We start from the raw sequence: 16,266 nt of genomic DNA, 5'->3' as shown, positions 1-16,266 counted from the left end.
TTTAAAGATGTTAAGGTGAGAGGGTCCTGCTTCCACAAAACACTCAGGGCTTGTCTACACAGGGACACTCAGAAAAAAGTGAAGATGAAGTACAGGGGTGAAGTTAAAATGCATGAAAGAGCCTTAAACTCATGTGCATGCTCTCTTTCAGAAGTAAAGTGGCCTTAGTTTGCTGTTGCTGTTAAGTTACAGAGACTTAAGGCCATTCTACTTCTGAATGATAGCATCTATACAGGGATTTCATTTGCCTTAATTTTACACCTTTAGTTGCTTCATCTTAACTTTCCTGGGTGTCCCCATATAGATATGCCCTCAAGACTTGAAAAGTAGCAGAGATAGACCAACAGACCTCAGATAATGATTCCTCCAAATAACTGATGAGCCAAACTTTGCTGTTATATGCACAAACTCTTCCCATTAAAGTCAGTGGGGGCCATACATATGCAATGGCAGAATACAGCTCACTTGCCAGCAGCATTAGAAATACACTGTCAATATATACTGAACGGATAATAACTTAGCTAGTGAACACAGTTTTTGATGCACTGACCACAGCCAAATTCTCAGCTCTAGTTATGTTTAAGGATCTTCCTGGACTTATAAACTTTTCAATGTGGAAGGGCTCACACACCTTAACACCTGTTCCTGCCCCGTTCTTGGCAATGAGTGAAAGCCTAAAGTGGTCATAGAAAAGGAAAGCCAAAACTGGAAGCATTTACCAAAGCTTCCATAAAATGGGACCTATCTCTGCATTTGAACTGAAACAATACCTGGTTTTGTCTAGGTCTGATCCCTAACCCTATTCTGTATCACCACCAGCAGCACAAGCAAGCTAGTTTTTTGCTGCTCCTGCTAGTCTTGGTAATGTGACTATTTCACTGATTGCTTTTGCATTCCCTGCCATCTGTGAGCTGTACCCATTCTTGAACGGAAAGATGATAGGAATTAGAACTCCATTTGCTGAGGACACTTTTACAGAGATCTGTGTGCTTTGTTTTGTTTTTATTTTAAACTGAGCAATTATCCATGTTGATCCTGGCTTAAACGCTTGGATCAAACAATTAAAAACACTTAAGACTCTTTTATCAACACAGTTGTTCAACAGTTTCCATTGAGGAAAAATGCTTCTCTGCTTGAGCTTGTGCATGGCCATTCACAAGGCATTATAAATTGCTATAGTTAGAAATGGCTAAAAATATCGAATGCAGAGAGTGCAAATAAACCTCAACATCATGCTGTTTTCTTCAGGTTACTTCATAATTTCTGTAGTGTGCATTTTTGGAATTGCAAGATGCATACAGATTTTATAAGGGATTTCTTATTCCTCTCCTTTACTAAGGCTATAACACAAAGTCAAAGGACACGTTCCTTTCACATTAAGGCTACAAATCTCGTAGAGTTGGTTGACAGCAGGGTAATGTTGGTTAACGCCTTTAACAAATCGTACTGTAGGACATATTTCCTGGTGACATTTGGAGTGGAGATAGGCCAGAGTTATCAGACTGGAATGTTACTCGACATACAGAGACTGTCACGTAATCCACCTTCCGACCACACATCCATGAATTAATTTGCCTCTTTGCAGTCCATAATCAGAGCTGACATAATTAAGAATAGTGGTTATCTAATGGAAAAAGCAGATTTCTATCAGCGTATTGTTTACTGCCAGTGCATCTGGAGAGTTTTCACGTGCCTGGTTTTCAGTTTCAAGAAGAATATACAGAGATAAGTGTCTGCCAATGGGCTGTTTTGTTCATGAACATGTTTTGACTTTTGAGACCTTTCGTAGGTTGTGCAGAGGGTAGTAATGAGTAAAACAGGTTTAAAACCAATTGTTTGTTATGGAGATGAGTTTTTTGTTTGTGGGCCCAGCAAAAACAGAAACTTGCCAAGAACTTTTGGAATCATTTTGGGAGGCTGCTGGCCACTTAGGATTGTCTGTAGCAGAGGAAAATCAGCACAGTACTGTAATAATTTGGGGCATTGAATTGTACTGGGGGCAGGTGGAGTCCTAATATATTGTCACTACGGTCCAAAGAGAGGTGACGCATAACTGTTAATAGTGGGTTTGGGGGGCATAGTGTAAAGGTTCTGGTGTGAACCCTGGCAGCAGAGGTGTTGTGTGTGTCGGGGGGGGGGCAAGCCACACGGCCTTATGGGCTGCAGCATGGCCTCCCAGTCACTCGCTGAGCCTTCTTCAACACAATGCAGAGCAGCTTCCCAGCACCTCCCAGCTCAGAGCCAGCCCCTCCCCTCCCTGCCCCCCCAGCCAACCCCACCTTTGGCCACAAGCTCCCAGCCTTTGGAAGCAGGATCCCAGCCCCTGGCTCTATTCCTGGCTCTGTGATGGACTCTGAGAGCTTGGACAAGGCAGCTGCTCTCCGTTGTCAGGGCTGCACGTGCAGCCCCGCACACATGCATACCCACATAGCTGCATGAAGTTAAATGCAAGGCCTCCCCTTTCTATAATGGGGGATCCCCACCTCGCTCCCAGTGGTGCACTGTTGTAGCTTACAAAGCACTTTGAGATCATAGGGCAAACCGCTGTGAGCCAGCCCCCTGTGAGCCAGCCTTGGAGACCATCCACGCTGCACTGAGACCTCCCACTTTTCTGCCAGCCTGAGGGTAGCTCTAAATGCCCTTTGCTCCATGGGCAGTGCCCCTCCATCCCTTCCCCACCTTCAGCAGGTAGCTCGGGCTGTCCAGAGCAGGCAGAGCCCCATGCCCTGTCTGTTCCCCCAGTCGCTGCAGCCAGGGTATGTGCAGGAGGCTGCCCCACTTGGCTCCTGCTGTCTGCACAGAAGGGCAGGCAATGGCGGGAGGCACCTCCAGGCCAGGATGAGGGAAGAGAAGGAGCCAGGCTGCACTGGACCCCTCATGGCACTCTCCCCAGGCAGGGCTCAGTATCACCTCCTCCTCTCTGCCCGATCCCAACCACCCCCGCAGGTTCCCAGGGGACCCGAAGCACAATGCTTCTGTAGCCCCTTCCTGCCCACGCTGCAGCTGGGCGACAGGAAGTTGTTGGGTTATGTTGGTGGCCAGCAGCAGCCTTTTTACACTGTGCAAGTGGCAAGGGATGGGGGCTGCCCTCAGCCACAGCGGGAGGAGCGGGGAAGGGATGAGCTTTGCAAAGACACAGGCCAGGGGCAAGGCAAAGAGAACGAGGGCAGCAGCCCTCACCTGGTCATTCTGATGTTCTGGTGTGAACCCTGGCAGAAATCTGAGGGAGAGGCGGGGGACATGACTCAGTGTGCCTCCCCACATGTCGTCTCTGGGGTCAAACTCTAAAGTGTTTAGGCCCCGGGGCAACACTGACAAAGCTGTAACCATCAGTTGGCCATTTGAATTTTGCCTATAAAGTTACTCAGGCAGGAAATGGGTTTACATGTAACCTGGCAGAGGCCACAGCTTAGACGGTAAAAGTATCATCATCAAAAGTATTTCAATACCCTGCTGTCATTTCACCAGGCTAATGAGGCACTTATAAAAAGATTTGGCTAATTGCTAGACTCCATTAACAATTGCAATTTAACAGTTCCACTCATGATCTCTAATATCCTGCCCAATTACTTGACGATAATTTGAATATTCCAGGGGACAAGGTCCAGGTTTGCTCATAGTGTGAGAAAAGCTGATCAGAGGATGTTTAGGCTGGTGAAAGCATTCTGAGCTGTCTGCTCAATTTCATGCAATGGCAGGGTTCTTTTACTTTTGTCTGGTCTGAGGGACCAGTGACCACTGATAGGTACAGTATCCTTATGAACCATGTAGGATAATATCTAATTGTACATAGCAGTGGAAAGATGGGAATCTCCACTTTCCAGTTGTATTCAACAGTTGTTTCCAGCTTTGGTGCAGCCTTTAAAATCACATTATCCAGATGGTATTTTTGCATGCCCTCTGTGTGCTGGTAAAATAGCATCCTGGCATGCGACCCATACTAAAGGATAAATGGTACAAGGGAGGTGATCTTAAGCAAGCAGACAGAGTGATTCACCAGGTGCATTAGCAAAACAGAAAAGTCCATTAGGCTAGCTATAATCTTTTATTTTTCATGGTGCTTACAGTGCATAATTTCCAACAAAACACACTTACAGAGCTTCATGACATTCTGACGGAGAATTCTATGGCATGGAGTCTCTAGTTCTGCCTCATTATCTTCCCTTCAGCACCTGCATAGTGGGAAGAGCACGCTGAGCTTAGAATCAACCTCCTGTTTGCCCATGCACACCTTTGTCCCTGGAGCAGTTTCCAAAAACACTAATAGCAAGCCAGCGGAAGGATTAATGTGTTTAAGATTATGGGTGGTTCCCAAGGTGTTCCACCCATATCCACCCACTCCTTCCCACTCAGCCTTACCTTTGTAGTAGTGCAGAGGGAAAACCCCTGGAGCTCCCATTCCCCCTCTCCCGCAGTGTACAAGGTTTTAGATCTCTAGGTGAACTCCCAGCATCCTGCCCTCTCCTCCTTCTCATTTTATTGTGGCCCTCTGTGGCTCCATAAGAGGGGAGAGGGTTTGTCCCTTAGTGCAGGACTCTGCGCTGTTAGGAAGAAAAATCCCTTCTTCTTTTTAACTTGTTTTCCAAATTTATACCACTCTGCATGCCTCTCCTCTCTTCCCTTTGTGGCCCGATTCAAAGCCCATTGAAATTAATGGAAAGACTAGGATTGGCTTCTGTGGGTTTTGGATGAGGTGCCTTGAGATCACTGGATGAAAAAGCATGCAATAAGTGCAATGTATCCTTTTCATCTATCAACCAGCTTATCTGGACTGGGATTTTAGTATGAACAAAAGAAGGCAGCTCCCTATTTTCAAGAGTGGAGTTGTGTTTGGATAGTGAAAGACACACGCAGTCCGGCAGGGAAGCAGCTGGTCTGAGGCTCTGATCCTACATTTGGATCTGCTAGCACAGATCTCTATGTCAGTGCATAGTCCATTCACTTCAGGGGATTGAACCATCCTGTCCCTATATAGAGCTGAGGTCTTAGATTAGAAATAGTTAACAGTCTGAGGCCAGCACAGCCCATCTTTTCAAAGGGTGTCACTTTTGCTAATGGAAAACAAGTGGTACATTTTCAACAAAAAGGTTCCTCTAAATGCTGGAATGGACAGTGGGTGTCAGCCCAAAACCCGAAGCCTGGTAAACAAATAATTTTTCCAACAAACATTTTAGCACTATCTATTTTTGTTTTCCTGAAGCACATACTATTGATTACTTTCTCTCTGTTAAATGTAGTCCAGTTGCTGATGCTTTGCAATTTTACATTATAGTTCCATTTTGGTATGAAAAAAATAGATTTTTTTAAAATAATGAGGGAGGAGGTTATTTTAAAAAAATAACATAGAATGCTGTAGAACTGTCTCCCAAGCAGCAGCAGAATACTCAAACTGAAATCAGGGTAAAAATGTGCTGGTCTGAATTTGAAATTACCAAGGTGAATTGATACAAAAGTTCTGAAGAATTATTGTTGTTTTATTTCTCTTTAAGCAATTCCCTCCAAAAATGGCTCCAGTGTTTTGCAAACTAGGAATGTTACTCATTGGGGGGGAAAAAACGTTTCCATGATTTGTTAATCCCCTTGGCGCAAGGGATTAGGATTTACTAGAAATCGCCCCATCACTTCGTCTTCAGTAAAACCTGAGATAAAGGTACACGCTACCATTTATTTTTGCCGCTCCTTCCCCTACTGATGTTAGGAATGGCCAGTGTCACTGTCCTTTAAATTAACACCTCTTAGGGCCTTAAGCCCATTGGTGTCAAAGGAAAAGTTCACATTGACATCACTGGATTCTGAACCATATGCTTATGGAATAGTGTACTGTAGAGGGTCAACAGGCCTATCATTCTTCCCTGACTCTCTTCTCCTACTCCCTGTGGCTGACTCATAATATGCCCATAATTGGGCAGTGGTGTAGGGTGTAAAGCTGTCAGTCAAGCTGAGAAAACAGTATTCAAGTGGTTTTCAGTTGGTGACAGTTCCTTCTGCTGACCCAGCTCTTTGAACTGTTGGTTAAGCTCACCTGGGAGCTTTTCGGAAGTGTTCCACAAGTGTCATCTTACAGTCAAATACAGGACTGGAGTAAACAGTTTATATAACATAAGCTCTTGGGAGCGGAGACTCCACCTTCTTCCATCTTCTGTTACCAAGCACACTGGCATTATGCCAAACATCATAAATACTGGTGGCCAAAGTGTTTTGAAAAATTGAAATTTCTAAAAAAATTTCATGAACATTTTTGAATTTTCTTAACACATTTTTATATGCTCTAATAATTTTTCACTATTGTGGTATTCAGCACAACGTATTTGGGTTTATTTTCAAATAAAACACTTGTTTTCAAGCATACATGAAACTGGAGCCAATCTTTAAAACTTCATAATTTTCTGACTAAAAAAATTCACAGATAAGCCTTACTAGTTGGAAAGCACATACCTGTTGCACTGATTTTCACTTTTTCATATGGGTTGATTAGATTATATTGAATGCTCTGTCACATGTAACCATTCTAGTTTCTAGATTGGCTGAGTTTATTCTTGATGTCAGATGATTTAAAAGAAGTCATTTAGACTAATTTTCATTGAGGTCAGTGTGGTAGTGGGGAAAAGCGTCTTGTATAATTGTAAATATAGCCACAGGTAACTGACAAGGACTTGCTACTACAGCTAGATGAAACTTATTTTCCTTTCAGTGAAACGTGCCGGTTTGATGGCACCAAAATGTTTCATGAATTTGGGTCAGTTTCACTGAATTATTTGAAATTTCTTTCAAATGTATTTTTTTAAATTGAAAATAAAAGGAAATGTTTCAACCTGAAACCTTTAAAAAAATTTTTTTTTATTTGCTAAAAAGTTCCAAACATTTCATTTCCAGGTGGACCCAAACCAATTTTTTTTCTGATTTTTTGGAATTGCCAATGAACTGAAAAATCTGTTAATCATACAGATCTACTTTCTTCTCATTTATTGCTCACTTTTTATAGTTCTGATGAATGAATTATCTAATTCTAGCTAGCATTTTTACCTAACCTGTGAAAAACTAAGCAGACCAACTGGGACTGGATTATCCTCCTTTGTGGGAATCAATGGTTGCTGATATTCAGTTGACCTCTCCCTATTTAAAATGTTTAAGTCTGGCTAACTGTGCCCATTTGTTGACAGTTTATTGCCTAGATAGATGAAGTCATCCACTACTTCCATTGTTTGTTCAGAAGCACAGGTGTCCTGTATCAAACTTTTGCACCAACATGGTGAATTTTTGGTTTTTCCCAAGAAAGCCTTAGCCCAAGAGCAACTGCCTCATGCCGGAAGCTCTCTAGAGCATCTTTCAGACAGGAGTAATTGATTATAGAGCTTCCAGAAACAGATTAACCCTTCTCACCATGTTACAGATGGGTATATGAAGTCATAGACATTTGTTGGCAGAAAATACTTAGAAATGCTCTTCAAGTTACCAGTTGGAATCCAATATTTTTACATTCTACGGGAATTCTACATTCTAACATGGATTTATGAAAAACTTCAAAGTGATAATGATTTTTAAACAGTGCATTTATAGTAAAAGGAAGAGTAAAGTGAAGTTAGTAGAGGGAAAAGCAGAAAATCAAAATTAAATAACAGATCTTTTAGTGAAGAACTGGATAGAATTTGTTTAATTTTCTGTTGGATCTTTCATCTTTGCTAAGGAAGTATTAATGGACAAAACTAGTAACATAGGGGTTGTTTTTGTTTTACAGGTGCACTTAATATCTTGAAGTTCTCTACCGGTGTTTCTAATTATCTGGAGGTAAGGTAACTTTGCAACAAATCATCTTACATATCACATTTAACTTCAGAAGATGGAAGAAAATATTCTTTCAGACTTTTGTTGTTGCACTTACTCTGTATATACTGGAAAGTTCTGGGCAACCTTAGCTATGTTGTAGCCTGCCCCACATATAATTATGGTATCAGATATTTTCCCTCTAGAATAGTGTCTTGTTTTGTAGACATTTGTTAGGATTTTTCATGATATTTCATTTTCAATCTTGTAAATAAGACTAAGTGTGCTTCTTTGAAGGGTTTCCTTCTATCTTTTACAAGCAGAATACTAGCCATTAGAGGAATGCATGTGTTGGCTGAAATAATAGATGAAAACCCCTCCTGCACTACAGTGTAGTTTAGTAGGTAGGATACTTTCCAGATCCTGGTTTACTGGCACATAGTCAGGCTATTCTTATTTTAATCTCTTCAGAGCATGTAGGGTAAGTATTTATTCTAGAAATTAATGTTTTTAGCTTTATTTTAATTTAATATGGTTATGAAGCCATTTTGGCAACTGTGAAAAATGCTTTTCATTAGTCTACATGATTATCACTGTCCAAGGAGTAATGTCCAGCACCTTCATGTTAAGCAAACACCATGCAAATTGGCAACAGTCTGGAACTAAGGGAATGATTTTGCTTAACTCCTTTAAGGAAAAATTAAATTTAAAAAATATATCAAGATTGTATTCAATTGAAAATGGTGACTTCAGACAGGGAAAATGAGAAATCCAGTATCAAGTGCCATTTCTTTCTTAACCTCTCACTTAGGCTTATAAAAATATTTACACAGAATTAAAGAGAGAAAAAAAGTCTTAGTGTCAAACTGGGTCTGAAGTTCTTTCATCTTTGTGTAATAAAATGTGACTGTAACTGTTAGTTTCCATTAGAGGTGGACGGATTTTGAATTAGGAAAACATCACTGATCAAGATTTAGATTTGGATTTGCAAAACCAAACTAAACCCAGATCTGGTCAGGTATGGATTCTGTTTAATCTAAATCTCATCAATGTTTGGGGATAGCTAGGTCAGATGATAAAAGGATTTGCTCAACAGACAACCTGTGAGGGTTTTGGTTTGCAAAGCCAAAATTAAGGGGAGTTCAGCTCTGGGATAAAATTCCAGTCCCAACTAAATCAATGGCAGGATTGCCATTGACTTCAACAGGGCCATGATTTCACCCCAGCTTCCACTTTATCATGAGGGTTTGTGGTGTTTCAGATCAAAAGTTTGGGTTTGGGCCCATCTTAGTTTTCATGCATCTCACCTGATGGGCATATTCTAAAGTATATGAGTGTGATGTAGTGGACATGAATGTTTGTTTCTGTGACTGGGACTGACTGTGAAGTGAAGTCTAGTGGGATTTTTGCAGCCCAGTCAACTGGTGTAACCAGCCCCTCAAGCAACTTTTTGCTGAGGGGAAGTGCATAATTTGACATTTGCCTAAGCAAGAAAAGAAAACAAGTGAATCTGAGATTAACTAAATTCGCTGTGCCTTGGAAGAAATATGGATGTATTTAGGCTCTCTTCTGCCCATCAGATCTGTACAATGACTTGTTAAATTTATGGGTTTAGCTAAGCAAACATTGCTCTGACCCAGGCAATTTTGCAGATTATTTATAGGGGTGTGTCATTACCACTGACTTCCCAAATTTCTGTGTATCATGGTTTAACTAACAAAGTTATATTAACAGAGAGAAAATTAATTAATTAATCCAATTTATTTCAGATTTTTTTAATAGCAAGTTCTGATCTCATTTAAATTGAGCAGCTATGCTGCAAATTGGGAATAAAACTAGTACACTTAATCTTTATATATTCATGTTTACATCTTTAATTAATCATAATATCATCTGGGTGCTACATAATCATAATCTTAACCTGGGGATTTCAGTGGATGAGAAGCTGGATATGAGTCAGCAGTGTGCCCTTGTTACCAAGAAGGAGCATTAGTAGGAGCATTGCCAGCAGATCGAGGGAAGTGATTATTCCCCTCTATTAGGCACCGGTGAGGCCACATCTGGAGTATTTAGTCCCCTCACTACAGAAAGGATGTGGACAAATTGGAGAGAGTCCAGCGGAGGGCAACAAAAATGATCAGGGGGCTGGGGCACATGACTTACGAGGAGAGGCTGAGGGAACTGGGCTTGTTTAGTCTGCAGAAGAGAAGAGTGAGGGGGTATTTGATAGCAGCCTTCCAAAGGGTTCCAAAGAGGATGGAGCTCGACTGTTCTCAGTGGTGGCAGATGACAGAACAAGGAGCAATGGTCTCAAGTTGCAGTGGGGGAGGTCTAGGTTAGATATTAGGAAACACTATTTCACTAGGAGAGTGGTGAAGCACTGGAATGGGTTACCTAGGGAGGTGGTGGAATCTCCATCCTTAGAGATTTTTAAGGCCTGGCTTGACAAAGCCCTGGCTGGGATGATTTAGTTGGTGTCGATGAGTAGGGGGTTGGAGTAGATGACCTCCTGAGGTCTCTTCCAACCCTAATTTTCTATGACTCTTTCAAATGTGTGCTTTTTGCATTGTGTATAGCAATACATTTCTTAGCTGAAACTACTTGTGATAGGAGTAAAACCTGAACAACTTTCTCTGTTATTTCCCAGATCATTAGGAATAGATAACTCTATTTGAACAAAACAAGACTCAGTCTTAATGTTGGTCCCAAACGTGATCAGAATCCAAACAAAACATGTTGTGGAGGAGGAGGAGGAGATTCAAAACTTCAAACAACTGTTCTCCAGATTTATTTCATTATCATAATCTTCTTCACCTTTTCCAGCATATTCAAGAACGAGGACTGCTGAGAGCAGTTGAACTCTGTTTGATCTGTTTGGAAGCAAGAAGCATAAGAAATTAACACCTTTCACCATGAGATTTCAAGGCCAATTTTTCAAATTCAGAAGATTGAGACAATTTGGATAAACAGCCACAGTTTTAGGTACTTACTAATCACTGCTAGCAATTGACACGTTGAAACTCAACGTTGAAACCTGATGAGAAATCAGATTTTGATTTTGATTTTATTTGCAAAGACACAAATAAAAGATTGCTCAATACAGACCAAGACTTGTTTCCAAAACCAGATGATAAAGAAATTTCATGGACATCACTAGTGCAATTATTGCTAACCTATAAAAATTAGTTAAAAAGTAGTTTCCATAGTAGGAATGACCCAAGATTATGAACATGGAGTAAGAAGATAACTATATTTGATTTTTCCCCAAAGCTGTATCTTAAGACAATGTTTTAAAATTTTAATATGGCTCAAAGTTGCAATTTGCCTCTCTACAGAGGAATAGCAATGTTGATTCTGCAAATTCTCTTGAGTAAGACATTAAGCAGTCCATGTTGTTTTTTCACAATGCTTTTACAGACTGGTTTTGTAAACAACTTAAGTCCCACTTATCTTTCTGTAACTAGTTATAAAAACTGTCTTACATTCACATCTCTCATTAAACACACAATACCTTAGCTTGGGTGCAGCCGTTAGAGACTTCTGTAACATGTTCTTGAATTAAGTATATGGTAAAAATCACAAGCTCAGTATCATTAAAAAAACATGTTTAAAGTGAGCCTGTCATTAAGCTTAAAGATAGTAGTAGAGAATCCTAGACTGGGTTCCTTCAGTTTAAAGTACAGACATAAAAAATGAAGGATATTTTGGCACAGGTGGGTGGCCCTTTAAAGAGAGATGAGTGTCATCCCCATCTATGACAATTAACTTGCCTTCCCATGTGGGGAAAAATGGGTTACATGACCCCATTGTGAATCTGGGATAAATAAGGGAGAGGCCTGAGTAATGGGTAAGAAAGACAAAAGACTCAGAGAATAAAGAAGCCAACTCTGGGAGTTGCTGCTCACTAGAGAACAAGGAGCATCCCAAAGGAGACCAGCAGTGGCTGAGTGTTAGAGAGTAAAAAGACCAAGCTGAAAGCTACAAGTCCCTCTGAGAAGGAGGGCTATGGGACTCCTGAACCAATGAGATGAAGCGCTGGTGCTGTAGGGCCAAAGACTGAATAAATAAGATCCCAGAAAACTGAATCTTATTGCCAGGATTCTGGTCTTTGAGTCAATTATTGCAATGAAGCCAAGAGGGAAGTGAGGACAGGGTGCCTGCAGGAGCATCCACGGCCATGAGGGGGAGCTCTGGGATGGCATCCATCCACAGGGTGTAATTTTTTTCCAAAGGACTCAGCTTGGTTTATATCTATTCCCATTGAAATCAATGGTAAACATTTCAAAGGCAGCAGAGTTAGGCCAATCCTGAGTGTTTTGGAACACCTGTCCTTGATCTGCAGTTTGTGGCAGTCCTTCTTCCACAATGGCCCCCTGATTTTTTTAAAGCAAAAAAAGGAATAATTTAAAGAAAAAAAAACCAAAGAGGGTAAGAATAAGTATCCAGACCAGGAACATCATCATTCCCCCTTGCCTTTTGTGTGGTTATTATAGCAAATGTTAAATGATGATTTCAACCTCTGACTAATTGTATACAGTATTGCACATGAATTTGGAACCACAGGAGAACCTTCAATCTCACTGTTATCCAAAGTTAGGTTTCCAATTTTGAACCTCATATTTTTACAGATGTTTATAATTTCAAGGATTTATTTGAAGAATATTTTCATTCTCTGAAATTTCCCTCCTAAGCGAGTTTCATCATCTCAACAAGTCATGTTGATGCAACCCACAAGTTAGCTACAGACTATTGTTAATAATATTAAAAGCTTTTGCCTTCACGTTGCTCGAACCTGAGTCCCCCATTTGATCCTTATTGCCCTAGTGTAATCCATTCAAATGCCTGAGTCACAGATATTCCTATGGCAAGCTCTGGTGTACATGGTTCTAACCCCCTTCCCCCAAACTTTGTTAAATAGCTTGATAAGTAACAGAAGTTTGAGAAGAAGAGCTAAGAGTGTTATTGCCTGCCTTAATCTTAGCAAAACCAGGCTGACTTGCATTAAAGGAGAAATATGTTATGGGTGTGATAAAAATTTCATCTCAAAGAACAGAATATAACACTGGAGAGTAGGGCTACATGGTTACCCTTGAAAAGCATCCTGTAAGAAAAAGGTTTGATATCTCTGAATAATTGTGAACGAGAAGGAGAGGAGATCGCTGTTGCCAGATACCAGCGCTCTTCTAGATCAAAAACCTACCTGACAAACTTTTCATAAAGTGTCATCTAGTATGGGATTGATCATACAACTAAAACTTTTAGGATAGACATATAACTAATCAAGCAAACCAAAAAGTGGAATTCTAATTTCCTTTTAAGAGGGAGGACTTAGCAGACATTAAATGTGCAAGGTGGCAGTAATTTTGGCTGCACCATCTAGTTGTTTTTCTTCTCTCTCTCTTTCTCTTTACTATTTTCATTGTTTTGAATATTGTGTTAGTAGCAATTAATGATGCTTGAACGTCTTCAGATTTGAAGCCCTACACATTCCTCATAGACTAAAGAAGATCAGTGTCAAATCCGTGGATTTAAATCTGTACCTACAGTTTTGGTAGGATTGGATCTAAGAGTAAATAAGTCCTCTCTTCTAGTTGCAGTTTGGATGCAGCTGAAATCACCATATTAATGAGATCCTAGCTCCAGATGGCAGAACTATCTTGAAAACAGTTGATTTCACAAGGTTTCTTTTGGTTTGGGCTTCATTATCATGAGCCCGGTTCCTGACAATCCAGCATCTTCAGACCCAAATCATGAAACCTAGCCTACTTCTAAATCTAATCTCAATCCAGAGCCAGACACTGTTTGACCTATGTTTGGCTGTAATACTAACTCCAGACGTTTTAACAGTGACATATTATGAACCTTTAGCTAATAAATAATAATATATAAAATGACGCACATAGTGTTTCATCTTAAAGGATCTCACAGCACTTAACAAATTAGACAATGCAATTACTCATAGGAGTAGGGAGATCAGGATTTGATTGTATGTTTTATACAACAATCTCTCATCATGTATTTTGAGTGGCATTCAAAAATTAATCCTTACCTACTGTGGCAACCCTGAACTGATTTTATAAACACTAAACACAGTGTTGTACAGGTTTCAGAGTAGCAGCCGTCTTAGTCTGTACTTGCAAAAAGAATGGGACTTGTGGCACCTTAGAGACTAACCAATTTATTTGAGCATAAGCTTTCGTGAGCTACAGCTCACTTCATCGGATGCATACTGTGGAAAGTACAGAAGATCTTTTTATACACACAAACCATGAAAAAATGGGTGTTTACCACTACAAAAGGTTTTCTCTCCCCCCACCGCACTCTCCTGCTGGTAATAGCTTATCTAAAGTGATCACTCTCCTTACAGTGTGTATGATAATCAAGGTGGGCCATTTCCAGCACAAATCCAGGGTTTAACAAGAACGTCTCGGGAGGGGGGGGGGGGTGATAGGAAAAAACAAGGGGAAATAGGTTACCTTGCATCATGACTTAGCCACTCCCAGTCTCTATTCAAGCCTAAGGTAATTGTATCCAATTTGCAAATTAATTCCAATTCAACAGTCTCTCGCTGGAGTCTGGATTTGAAGTTTTTCTGTTGTAATATTGCAACTTTCATGCCTGTAATCTCATGACCAGAGAGATTGAAGTGTTCTCCAACTGGTTTATGAATGTTATAATTCTTGACATCTGATTTGTGTCCATTTATTCTTTTATGTAGAGACTGTCCAGTTTGACCAATGTACATGGCAGAGGGGCATTGCTGGCACATGATGGCATATATCACATTGGTAGATGTGCAGGTGAACGAGCCTCTGAAAGTGTGGCTGATGTTATTAGGCCCTGTGATGGTGTCCCCTGAATAGATATGTGGACACACTTGGCAACGGGCTTTGTTGCAAGGATAGGTTCCTGGGTTAGTGGTTCTGTTGTGTGGTATGTGGTTGCTGGTGAGTATTTGCTTCAGGTTGGGGGGCTGTCGGTAGGCAAGGACTGGCCTCTCTCCCAAGATTTGTGAGAGTGTTGGATCATCCTTCAGGATAGGTTGTAGATCCTTAATAATGCATTGGAAGGGTTTTAGTTGGGGGCTGAAGGTGACGGCTAGTGGCGTTCTGTTATTTTCTTTGTTAGGCCTGTCCTGTAGTGGGTGACTTCTGGGTACTCTTCTGGCTCTGTTAATCTGTTTCTTCACTTCCACAGGTGGGTACTGTAGTTGTAAAAATGCTTGATAGAGATCTTGTAGGTGTTTGTCTCTGTCTGAGGGGTTGGAGCAAATGCAGTTGTATCACAGAGCTTGGCTGTAGACAATGGATCGTGTGGTGTGGTCAGGGTGAAAGCTGGACGCATGTAGGTAGGAATAGCGGTCAGTAGGTTTCCGGTATAGGGTGGTGTTTATATGACCATCGTTTATTAGCACTGTAGTGTCTAGGAAGTGGATCTCTTGTGTGGACTGGACCAGGCTAAGTTTGATGGTGGGTTGGAAATTGTTGAAATCATGGTGGAATTCCTCAAGGGCTTCTTTTCCATGGGTCCAGATGATGAAGATGTCATCCATATAGCGCAAGTAGTGTAGGGGGTTTAGGGGATGAGAGCTGAGGAAGCATTGTTCTAAGTCAGCCATAAAAATGTTGGCATACTGTGGGACCATGCGGGTACCCATAGCAGTGCCGCTGATTTGAAGGTATACACTGTCCCCAAATTTAAAATAGTTATGGGTAAGGACAAAGTCACAAAGTTCAGCCACCAGGTTATCCGTGACATTATCGGGGATAGTGTTCTTGATGGCTTGTAGTCCATCTTTGTGTTGAATGTTGGTGTAGAGGGCTTCTACATCCATAGTGGCCAGGATGGTGTTATCAGGAAGATCACTGATGGAAGTTTCCTCAGGAAGTCAGTGGTGTCTCGAAGATAGCTGGGAGTGCTGGTAGCATCATACACATTGTGAGGAGAGTGATCACTTTAGATAAGCTATTACCAGCAGGAGAGTGCGGTGGGGGGAGAGAAAACCTTTTGTAGTGGTAAACACCCATTTTTTCATGGTTTGTGTGTATAAAAAGATCTTCTGTACTTTCCACAGTATGCATCCGATGAAGTGAGCTGTAGCTCATGAAAGCTTATGCTCAAATAAATTGGTTGGTCTCTAAGGTGCCACAAGTACTCCTTTTCAGTGTTGTACAGGATACCTGCGTCTAACTGGTGGAGTACAAGGAACACAGGAGGAAGAGATCCTAGATTTTTCCATATAAAATGAGGCTATTTTATGGATTGTATCTTTTTTGTGTCTTTTTTTTTTAAAAAAAAACCCTCTCAAGGATGTTACATATCTCAAAGTCATGCTGAAATTTCCCTTTGCATTTATTGGCTGTTGTGGTTTTTACCTTTATTCATTATTTTATTCTGACATCATATAGGAATTTTGATGGAAATATTTTGTTTCCAAGCATACTTTTTTAATGGAAGTATATTTCTGTGCTTTTTCCTGAGTGTATTTCAGTGTGGACCCAGCCT

This window comes from Lepidochelys kempii, chromosome 3, assembly GCF_965140285.1.
Source record: "Lepidochelys kempii isolate rLepKem1 chromosome 3, rLepKem1.hap1, whole genome shotgun sequence".
NCBI classification, from domain to species: Eukaryota; Metazoa; Chordata; order Testudines; family Cheloniidae; genus Lepidochelys; species Lepidochelys kempii.
This window is presented reverse-complemented; position numbering follows the sequence as displayed.